The sequence below is a fragment of the Pistacia vera genome, unplaced genomic scaffold (assembly GCF_008641045.1).
Source record: "Pistacia vera cultivar Batoury unplaced genomic scaffold, PisVer_v2 Contig549, whole genome shotgun sequence".
In the NCBI taxonomy this organism is placed as follows: Eukaryota; Viridiplantae; Streptophyta; class Magnoliopsida; order Sapindales; family Anacardiaceae; genus Pistacia; species Pistacia vera.
Genome location: NW_022196389.1, coordinates 791,715 through 805,874, shown reverse-complemented (window position 1 = coordinate 805,874; position 14,160 = coordinate 791,715). Strand labels below are relative to the sequence as shown.

General features: G+C 34.5%; 1 long non-coding RNA gene across 1 annotated transcript; it reads right to left on the bottom strand.

The window, feature by feature from the left end:
- Positions 1-5,575: 5,575 nt before the first annotated feature.
- On the bottom strand, positions 5,576-8,777 carry LOC116107889. The gene is made up of 3 exons (XR_004124549.1): positions 8,667-8,777; positions 8,354-8,519; positions 5,576-5,931 (listed from the first exon to the last, which is right to left on the bottom strand). It is a non-coding gene; the product is annotated as an uncharacterized LOC116107889 (long non-coding RNA).
- Positions 8,778-14,160: the final 5,383 nt, after the last annotated feature.

The window sequence follows — 14,160 nt, the reverse complement described above, 5'->3', positions numbered from 1 at the left end:
TGTTTGAGATGAACTAGGTTAGACACAACAGAATATAAACGTTGAATGTCATTTGTATAAAGAAGTTTAGCCTGACTCCAAATATCAACACAAGAGCTGTAAGATTTATAAATAGGGTGAAGGGGGGGATCAATAGTTTGCCATAACATACTACACAACATAGCATCAATTTTAGTCCAGGAAGACTTATCTGACATAATATCGACAGCTTTGGTGGTCAAGTGATCCTCCAGACCTTAACCCATATACCATAATTCGACAGAGGCAACCCATAATGAATAATTAGTAGACCCAATTAATCACTCAGTGGTGATGGGAGGGAGAGATACAAAAGAAAAACCACTTGGATGCGAAGGAGAGGCTGTTTTTGAAGAATCCATGAAGTCTTGAAACTGACAGAAACACAGAAACTTACGCTTGCTGGAAAAACTGAACACTTGCCGGAAAAACAGTACACTCGCCGAAAAACTGAACACTTGCCGGAAAAACAGTACACTCGCCGAAAAACAGATTGGAGCAAAAGCTAACGGAAGCACCTAGAAGGGGTTTGTCAGCGAGGTGGAGAGGAACAAGATGCCGGTGGTCGTGAGAACTCACGCTCATCGGAAAAACAGATCAGAGGAAGGGCTGTCGGAAAACGATCGGCTTGTGAGGGAGTGTGCAGCGGCGGCTGACGACGAAACCACTCGGGTTAGGACGACGAGGAGAAGAAGATCAATCCGGTGTGATTGGACCAGATTCTGATCGTTGCCGGAGAACAGTCGCCCGAAAAAAAAATCCGAGAAAGAGAAATTTTTTTGAAATTTTTTTGAAATTTTAGAAACCCGGCTCTGATACCATGTGGAGAAATATTTTCTTGTATATTCATAATGAAATGTACAATGAATTTATAGAAAAAACAAAAAAACTAATTTAGGAAGTAAATTGTTACATTCCTATTATAATTCTATTTCCTATATTACAATGAGAATAATTCTATTTCCTATATTACAAAGAGAATAATTCTATTTCCTATATTACAAAGAGAATAATTCTATTTCCTATTTTACATTTCAACAGTGCCAAATAAAGAAAAGAGTTTAGTTTACTATCCAAGAAGTCAGGACTATGTTTATTCTACCTTTGAAATCATATATTCTGCTTACATGCATGGAAAGGATTTTTTGGGAAAATTGCTTCAGGACAAAAGGTTTTGCCGCAAATAATAGGTAATGGGGAAAGATTTATGTACCAAAACTCTTAAAGAAGACTACACATGTTCAAACTATTTATCAAAAGTATCTAATACCTAGAGCACAAGTTAATACCTTCCAGTTTGACTAGGTTGGTTGGTTTTCCTCTTGACGATGCTTGGTTTACCACTATAGAAAAAACCAGTCAAGTCAAGTGCTTCACTTGCCACACCACCCAAAATAGCTAAAACATTAGCAGACTTGCTAGAAATCAGCAAAGAAAGATAAAGAAAAGAAAAAAAGAAAAAAAAAAGGTTAGCTGACATGAAATGCAGCTTCTTTCTTGTGTTAGATTGGATGATGATTACTTTGTGAGATAAAATACATAATTACCCCTTTGCAAACTTATGGAAGTCCCAATGTATAAATCGAACTTGGTTTTCTTCTGGGAGAATTGTGTTAAGATACCCAACTGCATCTGCAAACTCACGCCTTAGCATCATTTCTCGCGGCCTTTTCCCAACGGTCTGCATTTTAATATGTAAATGAGCTCCAAAAAAGTATTTAAACGTGGAGAAATGATTTAATAAGCAACTAATATATAAAGGCTGACAAAGACAAAAGAGAAAATGTTACATCAGAATGTCTTTCTACATTTATATGTGCTCTTAAAAACAAATATTTGGATGGGGGGAGAACCCTCATAGCGAAGTTGCAGTTAATGAAATAAATAAGAACTGGAACAAACAAACATGAAGACATACTTTCACTTACTTTTCCTAAGGTTTGGCCCAATTGTAGTAGTTTTTTTTTTTTCTTTTCAACAAAGACCTCCATATGAAGGTTTCTGGTGGTATTATATATTTGAAAACTGAAACCTACAACAACAAAGAAATAGCACCTATCTGTTGAAATCCAGATTTCAAGCATCACTAAGTTCTATTTCTTTCCGATCATTATACACCTAATTTAGGAAAGAAAGAAACACTCAATGCACAATGCACTGATGATTTTTACAGTCAATAATTACATACACAGTAACAACATGATCCTAGGCAACACCCACCGTCATACAAAAGAGTCAAAAAAATAAAAAATAAAAAGCAAAAAACCAATCAGCAAGCACTTAAAGAAAAACTCGCTAAAGAAACACCTGAAAAAACGTATCCATATTCTTCCATCTCCCTCATTTGATTGATTGAAGTAAATTAAAAAAAAAAAAAAAAAAAACCTATGAAATAAAAGAAGAAAATTATCTACTTCTCTATCCGATAGGAACCAATCAAATTGATATGCATTGGCCGGTATTGGGCCTTTGATAGAATGGGCTGGGCGGTGAATCTTTTGTGGGTTTGGGTAGAACTTTCCTGGAAACCGGCTTGCCAAGGGAGGGAGCCCAAGCCCTTATACCCATATGCCCGCCATTTTCTCTCCAATATGGGATCTAACACTATCAACAGGTTCTTAGAGAACTAGATCAATCAAATTTACCTTGATCCTATACAGTTTTGTCATTTTCTGTTTTCAGCCTCATATTTAGTTCCATCAAACACACACAATTCATGCATACAGCCCTCATGTATTACTCCCACCGTGACAATGACAAAATAATATTGAATCCAGAAATACCCATGTTGTTTACAGACCATTGACAAAGGAATCTGGTCGAAAATAGCATATTTAAAGACTAAGTAACTAATCTCAGCAATTGATTAATTATAAGCTTGCGAACGTTTGGCAGAAAATAATCATCATGTTGTTTAAATTTTGGTCAATACAAAAATGAAAAATTAATTCACCAACAAAAATTCTATTAGCAAACATGCAAGCATAAAGAGAATATAAAGAGTATAAGAAAGCAAGTTGCACAAAACGTAATTGAAAGTAACCTTTATTAAATTTAAAACAATTATTGGATTGCCATATCTCTTTGCCAGGTCTTCAAAATGCAGTTTAGTTGCTTGATATGTGGGTCAAACCTCTGTACTAAAATAAGAAGGAAAAGAAAAAGGAAACATCGAAAGATTTTTCATAAAATACTTAAAACAAAAAAAATAATAATAAAATAAAGGTGTTAAACAATGTTCTTACAAATAATATCAGGCTTAGGACTGAATCTAGAAGCTTCTTGGGACCAGAAAAGGGGAACTGAACCACGCATCTGCACCACAGAACTCATTTTTCCCTTACATGACCCAGTTCCTCATCAAGGACAATTTGCTCGTTTCAACATCATTCGCAACTCTTCCTCGGTCATTTACTCCCCTTTTCAAGTAACTATGGACAATAATAACTATTAAATATAAAACACCATAAAAGGTGTAATGAATACAACATTTCCAAAATGGAAATATTCCCTGAATTTTATTATTAAGTGAAGCCTTTATGGTCTTTGAAGCATTTCCTATAGTTGATTTGAAAGATTTCATGAAATAAATAAGAAAAAAAATCGTTTGTTATCGGTAACAGAAAAATGAGAAAAACAAAAAATAAACATAGCCCCTGACTTCTGTCCTCTCTATCATTCACTTACTCTCTCTATATTGCTTACACTCCTCTATCAGAGGATTGATAGAGAATTTTGCTGATGTACAGTCAAGCTCTGACTAAAAACTTGTTGACGCACACGGAGGGAAAAAGTTAAAATAAAGTGCAAAGAGGATTGATATAGAAATTTCTCAAAGTTTTGAAGATGGAAAATTTTGATAAAGAATGAAGAGAACAATTCAGGCAATGGAAATAACCAAAGTTTCTTGCCTACTTATTCAGTTGAGGATAGAAATTACATGAAACCATACACGTGTGGCTTCATATTTAGGTAACTTAAAAACTTTCATAAAATTCAAATTGTACTAGGTAATTCAAAATACAAATGAAAACAAACCCTTTTAGATAACGATTGGAATCCATGAAAGAACGACCTACAATTATGCATAAAAAAAAAAGGTCGGAAACCACCTTTTTAAGCCACTTAAAATAATCCTAAGCCATCATGAACTGGATTTACCGCTAAAAGTTCTTCCAAAGTGATGCTTACTAGAGATAATTCAGGAAAATTTAAAGCAACTCTGTACCATGTAGGCAATATTAGAAGACTTGTTTCACATAGCCCAATAGTTTAAATGACATTTAAAATTTCAAGAACAAATAAACATGAGTTCAAACCAAAGAGTACCGTGTTCCAGCAAAATGCCGCGAGCGTCTAGAAATCAGAGAAACGCTGAAATCCCTTCCAAAGATGGATAGCCTAGTCTGCCATCATCAATCTATATTCTATCACACTTTGAACCAATTAACAAGCGTATACAGAAAGTACATAAGCAGAAATACAAGAAGCCAACTGCATTGTGCAGATATATTTAAAATGATACAGCAATAGAAAAGATAGAAAGCACATTGGAGAAAATTTTTGATTAAATAAATTTTTGTATAGCACAAAAAAACTTGAAATAAATAATTATAATAATATATTATATGATTTTATTTTAGATTAAGTGCCATAAATATCTTTCTTATAATTTATCACTTGTGGATATGGTATTTTAGTCATACATTACTATTTTTTCATTATTTTGCTAAGGTAAGAGTAAGGGTAAAATAGAAATTTTAAGCTTTTTTAAAGGTCAACTAATGCTAAATTAACTGAATCTATTCGTAAGGAGTGTTTCTGAATAATTTTTTGAAACTTTTGGGAGACAAATTAATTAAAAACTGCAAATTTACCATTGGCTTGACCATTCCAAAACTTCTAGGATGATTAATGATGTTTGCCTCTAAAACAATGAAGAAGAGGCTAAGTTCATATGCCGTTAATTTTTCTGTATAACTTCAGTATGCTTAAATATTTTTTGGAATAGATAAATAGTTTTTGAAAGGTTTTTAAATTTCTTGCAATATTTTAAATTTTTTTTGGATTCTTAATCTAATTTTAAATATATTAGTTAATATATATTCTTTGTAAAACTAATCATTTTTTTCAAAGGTTATCCATAAATTTTATAGGGTTTTTCCTGAATTTTTTGCATTATTTATTTTAATTTTTAAATTTATAGAAATTAAAAGAAATTTCATTAAGGATAAAATGGACAAATAAGAAAAAAAAAAAAATTGCATAGGTCAAAATCAGTCAACTCTCATATTTAACAGAAAGATCTAACGACAGCGGGTGTTCTTGGTAGTTTCCGTAGTTATTAGTATGGTATGGAAAGTGTCAGTTTTTCAATTTACAATGGGTGTGACTGTCATTAACCCTTTCTTGTGAGAAAATTATATTCTTAGATATTTATGGGCTTTGGTGTCGAAATAATTTAAGGATATATTTTTTTTAATTTATTCTTAGAGATTGAGACCCAGTCGTGAAAATAATTTGAAGTCTTTTATTCAGTTTCTAAACATTGTAGATATCTAGTGGACTGTTGGTTCACTATATTTGTAATTTCATTTTAATTCTAATAAATCTACTTTCTTCATTATCATCTAAAGTGGAAAATTAAAATTATATCAATAGACATATAACCATTTGACAGAACCACATACCTACCTAAAATGGCCATGAACTAATGCTATCTTCCAAATAGTGTTATTGCACCTCGATCTAATGGCTTGCGTTAGATATGCATTCCACACAAATATGTTATCATAAGGCATACCTTCCTCACCCATTGACAACACATTCTTTTGCAAACTTTGCATGATGGGATATGTATAGCTAAAGAAAAAATCTTCGGTCAAATCTACACTGGATAATAGCTTTTTGTACCTGCAAATTTGCAAATATACAGTTAATAACCCCATTAAAGTGCTTTGAAAGTTTAACAAAAACCAACAAATGCAGGTGGGAACAAGGGATGCATGTAAATCCTGATAACAAATCAATCAATGCTTCCCCCAAAAAAAAAATAAAGAAAATAGGCAGGAGCTTATCACAAGGGTAGATTGAAGTACTACTACAGAGATTGAATCATTCATGCAACCCAGCAAAAGGAATTAAGCTTCTGATAAGAGCAGAAGAAAAATTAACAAGATAGATATATAAGAATTAATAAGATAGAGAGGAATTAGATATTTAGAAGAAGAACTAGCAAGAGATTCCAGGAAACAATACTCAATTATTCCCACATTGAAAGGGAAAAGGGTGGGCATGTGGGTTATAAAGGCTTGGGCACCCTCCCTTGACAAGCCGGTTTTCCAAAGAGAGTTCTACCCAAGCCATGAAAGACCCATGACTCAGCCCAAATTGTTGAATTATTGGAGTGAGTTCCTATCAATTGGTATTAGAGCATGATCATGTGCACGTGTGGCAGGTTGACCTTGGGCCAGGGTTGCTACCCCAAGGAAAGTGGATCTGCGAAGTCACCCAAGGGGTAAAGAGACCAACGTGGAGCCCACGCAGTAGGGCCCAGTGGGCCCCCTGAGGGGTCGAGAAGGAGAGTTGCTGATAGGCTTCTAGGCGAAGTAAGACCCAAAGGGACGACAGTAAAGGCCGATGAGGGCGGGCGCTCTCTGGAAAAAAGATCAACGAGGGCGTTGGGTCTCAAAACGTAGGGGAATGTTAGGATCCCACATTGAAAGGGAAAATGGTGGGCATGCGGGTTATAAAGGCTTGGGCACCCTCCCTTGGCAAGCCGGTTTTCCAAGGGGAGTTCTACCCAAGCCCATGAAAGACCCATGGCCCAACCCAAATTATTGAATTATTGGAGTGGGTTCCTATCACAATCTTATTATTAATCATCAACTCTCTTATATTCCAACAAAAATAAGACCTATTTATAGGCTAAAGAAACCAAATCCAATTCTAATGATTCTAATCCTAATACGGCAATGAAACATGGAATATTCTAATCCTAATTAAACAAAGAAACAATGAAATAAAGACTGAAATAACTAAGACACTCAATCCTAAAATATAGAATGATAAGAACTAAATATCCCTTTGCATCCTATATGGTCTACATCAACTTCCTAGCTGAAAAGGTTGGCTTGGTATTTAGGGGCTTCCAAGTTCTAGTTCATCCATACGAAAATGAGGTATTTGAGAAAATGGCAAATATTGTGGAGGATTGGTTATGGCAAATAGTCAAAACAAACCATTTTGTTCTATTTAAAGCAGGAATTAAGTAAGAGAATCTAGATTTATACCAGCATTCTATGACATTGAAGATATCTGGTTTAAAGGGAAAGAGACAAGCTGATTAACAATGATATTAGCTACCATATATAAGGGTCTTAGTTGTTTTGTCATCTAGCCTTAGCTCTGACTGATTATTGAGAATAAAGAAAACTTCCCCATTCAAATTTTCTCTTCTCACTTCTCTAATTCCTCCCCTTGCTTTTTCTACTCCATGATCTTCATAAGTTTCTGATTTTCTTCCTCAAATTTTCTCTCCTGACTTCTATGCCTCCCCTTTCTTTTTCTCTTTCACGATCTTCATAAGGTTCCCTATTGTAACACTAGAGGGTTATGTGGACAGTTTGTCCTTAATATAAGGAAAATTTGTTCATTCTCTTGTAAAATCTCCTTTACATAATTCAACTATGCTTTGTTTCGTAGCATATAATAAAAGATCGTTTATAAAACAGAAAAGAAGTAATTCGCACACAAGTAACCTACAATAGCAAGTCAGAAGGCAATAAAAGTTCCTCTACTTTATAAATAACAGAACTGGAAAACTGTTGTCAGATGATTTCTTTAGGTTTTGGCCATTTTATTGGTGGCAATGGATTGGAAAACCTGACTATACATGGCCATTCTCTTAACTTTACCCTTTTTCACACCATGATCTGAAAAAGAAAAAAAAAGGAAATGGCAAGAGGAGTGCATCACTATAAAATAAAAACTTAAAAAAAAATAAATATATAAACTCAAGCAATTATTTCATTTCACACATAAACATCCTGAAAAAGGTAAAAATTCTGGAAAACAAACAATTAAGGCATTCATTTTCTCATGCAACAAATAGATAACCAGGCATGAGAACCAATTCTGGCTCTAAATTAAAATGACGAATTCAACTAGTAAAGATCACAGTAGTCGAGAAAGGAGAAATAAGTATTAAAAAAAAATCTTTTAAGAATATATCCACGACTTTAAATTGACTAGGTCCATAAGAATTCAATTAAAATTCATTTTAACCCAATGAATTATGGCCAAATAAATGAAAAATATAACAAGTGGAAAATACCTGAGTTTGGTTTTCGAATGCGCCACATCTGATTGAATAGAGACATGAGGAATCGTAATCAATTGGCTCTCATCTATACTGTATATTGCATGACCGCATATACATCCAATTTGTCTTCGCTTGGTAACCAAAATCAAATAATATGACTCCAAAAACTTAATGCAGCCTTTATAAAAAATAAATAAATAACTCAATTATATACTGAAAATGCACAAAAATAATAATGGAAATAATAAGGTCTTTATCCTCTCAACCACACCCCTCCGTCCCCTTCCCCCCCAAAAAAAAAAACAAATAATAAGGCTAACCAGACCTGCAATACCAAAAACCTTAGCCAAAGGGTTGAGGCCGCCGGTAGCACAATTTCCTTCATCAATCCGTTGAAGCAAGTTTTTGATTTCCTAAGGGGAATATACCACCGGATTCTCGCTGATATTTAGATCAGACGGCTCTGATCGATCAATTTTCAACACTCGAAAAAACCTCTAGTTCTTGTCACTCCCAATTAAATAGAACCTCTGCTCAAAAAAACCCAAACTCAATTCAGTTGAATAGCCCTTAGTTTATCAATTATTTGAAAATTACAGTTAAAAACAAAAAAACAAGAAACCCTCACCGCTCTGGTCTCGTAAAGCTTGAACTTCTCAAGGGAGCAGGAATTGGGGTCTATCTCGGGGTCATTTGAGGGGTGGTTTTTGCGGAAGAGGAAGCATACGCAGGCAAATGAGATTTCGCCATTGAAATAAGCTTCATACTGATCTTGTCGGGTACAGATTTTATTCATAGGCTTCCATAGTGATGGGATTTCAACGGTCGGGTTAAGTTATTCTTTTCTAAGTCCGGTCACACCATGTATAATTACATCTTAAAGTTAGATCAAATTACATTTTCCCCCCCTAGGTTTGGAAAATTTATTTCCCACCCCTAATTTGACCTAGCAAAATGGGCGAGTAGGCCAGGTATAATCCGAGTCTAAACTGGAACAGGTTCCATCGGTACAGGTCCAAAATGTTGGACCCGTACCCTACCCTATACGAGTAGGGTGGACCCGTAGGTACCTGCTACTCTGGTGAAATTCCTCTTGACCTTCTACCAATGTTTTAAAACCTAAATTGTGGTGAAACCTGACAAAGCTTCCAGGTCCCGAGTTGACCGGTTTCACCAGTTTGACCAGCGGTCAAACCGATTGATAAAAACTTTTAAAATTCAGCAAATATACCCCTAAAAATTCGTTAAGTCCTTATAGGTTTGAAATTTATCAAACACACCCCAAATACAAATCGACCGGCGACTGATTAGCGGCAACGACACCCCAGATGCAACCCAAATCGTCTCTTGAGCCCATTTCTATCAAAATATACCTAAGATCTGGCCGAAATAGGTTCGATTTTGGCTAGATCTCACGTCGACATTCCAAGCCAGATCCCATTGATTCCGACATCGAAAGCCCTCCCCATCACTCCATAATTACTCCCCTTTTCCTCCTAACCAAAACCCACCTCACCCCACCCCCGTTAGCCTCGTCAATCGCTTGAAAAATCTCATTGTTGCCGCTACCAGTTTTGTTTGATTTACTCATAGGAAATCAACTCCGTCACCACCATTGCATTCACTGGCAATTGCTCTTCAAAAGCCCCAACATTCCGGCAGTCAATTGTTCGTCGATCATCACCGAAAATCCTAGGGTTTTGGGTGAATAGGAAAATTTAAACCCGACTCGTTGAAGCTTCTGGGTCTCGGTTGAACTAGCCAGGCCGGGCAGGTTTTAAAACATTGCCTTCTACTCAAAAGTCAAAAGTACTCAAGGCGACTTTAGGACCCTTCCAACGAATCTCAATCGTTTATCTTTCTTCTTCCTTCTTCTCTGCAACCTCATGCACCAGATCCCACCACCCCTCCATCCTCTGTACCACTAATTTCACCTCATACTTCTTCGACACAACTCACAAGAGGTGGCCATGGCTGCCACCTCATCATCTTTACCTCCGTTCTTCAGACCAAACCCAAACCCAAAAGCAAATACCCAAAAGCAAATACCCAAAAAAGAACAACTTCAAAATCCTCAAATCCTTAAAAAAAACAAGAAGAAAATAAAACTTTTTTCCAAAATTACACAATGTTTTTCATTCTAACTCCACAACACAAAACAAACCCAAAATAGAAAAATTCTTAAAAGCTTCGAAATCTTGAGAAACGTGAAGAGAAAACATTTTGACGAAATGGAAATGTGCCGCTCTATAGCCTATCTTGATGAACCATAAGTGAGAAGGGCTGGGTGAATTCAAGTTCTTTTTAGGCCATCAATTGGATCTATTATACCCAGTAGGCCCTTAGTTGCAAAGAAGAAGAGTGGGTTGTTGAAAAACTCTTTGGGAAGAAAAATTAGTGGGTTAGAGAAGGGGAATGAATGGAGATTGTGAATGATTTTGATAGGAAAAAGGCGGAATGTGAAGTAAACAAGAGAAGTTAAGTTTGGAGAGAGAGAGAAGGAAACGAATAAGTGTTTTAGGCTTTAGCTCACATGCTGTGTAAGAGAAAGACAAAGAATGTCAATTTCGGTTTTTTTTTTTTAATTAAAAAGCAGTACTCGTGGATGCACTCGGTTTACGCGTTTACAAAATGGGTAGGGCAGGACAGGGGCCAAAAAAACATGTCTAATTATACATACCCGTGCCTTATATTATTTACTTGGATACGGGTTGACCCACGAATCCAAACCCGTTTTTCTAGGTCTAATCATTTTAAAACCATCATGTTCCACCTACTTTTTAAATTTCAAATATTATACTTAACCATCAAAGGGTATTTACATCTTTCTATACAATATATATTAACTTGAATGAAAAAATAACCTTAAATAAACTATAATCTCTCTCATTATTTTTTTAAATTAGAAAAATAATCCAAAAACAGAAGTTTATATAAAAAAAAAAAAAAAAATTTGAAGGCCATGGCTGTAACGGGGGCTACTGGATAAGGCCATCGTCGTCGCTAGTGGACTTGATAGTATGTCATGGCTATTTTTGTTATTTCATTCTTTCTAGATTTGATTTTGAAGTTTTGTTTTTAATGTGTGTGAAGATGGTTGATGATGTGAAGTTGTGTTTTTTATGTGTTTGGATATGGTTAATTACACGAAAGTTTAATTTATTATTATTATTTTTTTTTTTGTATTCATGAGTGTTTGGATGAGCTTGCATGTACTTCGACTAGTCCCATGGAACCCTGAAGTTAACAGCTAAGTAAGTCTTCAATGGTTATCCCTTATTAATAGTCATGTGGATTTAAATTCAGGACCTTTTGAGTAGTATATCTAAGAGTCACAAATGATGATTTGTATCAGCTAGATAACACTTTTATCATAAACATGACACAAATTTAGAAGAGCTGATGAGAAAACATTTCAAAACCATTAGCTTTTAACATAAACTTTTTAAATTATTGAAATATCCATGGGTGGATGAGGTTTTTCTTGCATTGGTTTTCAATTAATTTTTAATTTTGTTATTTAATTTAGTTGGTTAAGAATTTATTTTGCTTCCTTAGTAATTAGTTTAATTTCTTTTGTTTAAAATTTTTTTTATTTTATTTGTTTAATTAAGGCATAGTATGTTAGGATTAATTGAGTACTTACAAATCTCTGTGGGATCAACCATTGCTTTTGTACACTAGACTACGATAGCGATTCATGGACTTGCAATGAATTAAAATTGTTCATCAATAATATTCCAAAACTAATAGTAATTATTGTTAGTTATATAGGTGGTAATATGAATATCATCATTTTCTTAGGTATTCTAAGATTACTTAATAATCTTAATTTTGTTAGGGTGCGTTTGGATAATATAATGTTTTATTATAGGGGATGTTATATTAATGAAAAAATATATCACCTTGAAGATTACTAGGAATGTTTAAGAAATATGTTTGGTTGGTTCGAATACATTGGTGAGTAATATGTTTGGTTGAGAGGATAAATGGGTGGGTATGTTATATAGATTACTAAATTGTCCTCCTTTTTAAATATTAATATAATATTATTTTTTATTATTCTTTTTTGAATCATTCTTTTAACTCCCTACATTTGAAATTTTGCTAAAACACCCCAACTATATAAAACTTTAATTTGTATCAAAATCACCCCCATCCACCACAAGCCACTACTGGAAGCCAGCCACTACCACCGCCCGCCGCCAGCAATTGATAGAATGACACACGATTGGTCGCATATGGTTGGCCGTGCGCCGGAAAAACCATTTCCAATTATGGATCACAAATCCATGGCTGTTTCACGACCACAAATCTGGTCGTGAAAAGGCTAGATCTTTGGTCGTGAAACGGCCACTGTTTCACAACCAAATATGTGGTCGTTTCGTGACCACATCTTTGGCCTTGAAATGGCCTTATCAACGCACCATCATCTAGATCCTATCGGTTGTGCGTCATTACGGTGATTGATGCCAGTGACCGGTGGTGGTTTTGGGGTGATTAGGGGTATTTTGTTAACTTTTAAACTTCTTGTGGCTATTCTTAAATGTAGGGGGCTGGGTAATGTTTATTTGGTAGACATTTGAAGGTAATTGTATCCGAAATTGTATTTAATTAAGAGCAAAATATGTATAAAAATTAGATTACCTGACATATTTTGGAACTCGTAGAATTGTTATGTCTTGACACATTAGATTGACAACTAGGATTTGTCGTTTAATGATAGTCTAATCAAATTGCTCCATCTTGACATATTGAATTTGTATTTATTGCTTTATCTATAATTACTGATTAATAAAAATTATTAGATATGTATTGATAATTAATAATAATAATAATTTTAGATATATTGTATTAACATTCTAAAAATTTAACCATTTTGATACTTATGTCTATTAACAAGAAGAATACAGATGTAATGCATTGCCGTTGTGAATGTTCCGTAGAAATTTCTCACATCCACATTCACTAAATGAAAGATATTAATTTTCTTTTTTATGTGTATATATTTGTTTGTAATAAACGTCGTTTCAATTTATTTGTACTGGATTTTGAAATTTTGTTTGTATGTTGGAAGTTTTTTGTTGATTCGGGTTGTAATTTCTTTCCCTCACTCAGCTTCGCTTATTATTATCTTCCAATTCTTCATTTTAATTTCTTATTTTGTCCAATTTTTTTGCAGTTTTCATGTAGAAGAAGACGTGGGCATGTTCAATCCCGTAACTTCTCATCTTTCTTTGTTGAATGGTTGTACCATGAGTTCAAGATACCCTAATTCATAATTCTTTATATACAGTGCTTTAAATTATATTTGTATCGCTTATTATTATCTTCCAATTCTTCATTTTAATTTCTTATTTTGTCCAATTTTTTTGCAGTTTCTGTGTAGAAGAAGATTCGGGCATGTTCAATCCCGTAACTTCTCATCTTTCTTTGTTGAATGGTTGTATTATGAGTTCGAGATACCCTAATTCATAATTCTTTATATATAGTGGCTTAAATTATATTTATAATGGTAAAAGTTTTAACCATGAATCTTTTCTTATTCAACAATGACAATTGCAGCATGTCGATTGTTAATTTCCACAGAAGCTGCCCCAATCCTGATTGTTCTTATGATCTCTGCCTGACTTGCTGTGGAGAAATAAGAAAAGGTTTTCAACAAGGAAATATTGAAGAAGAGCTTTCTGAATAGCAGTTAGCTGAAAAAGCAAATGGTCAGGTTACAAATTTTGACTGCCAAATTTCTGCAGACAAGATCACTAAGACGTCATGCAACTTTCCTGATTGGAGAGAAGAGGCTGACGGTGGATACTTGC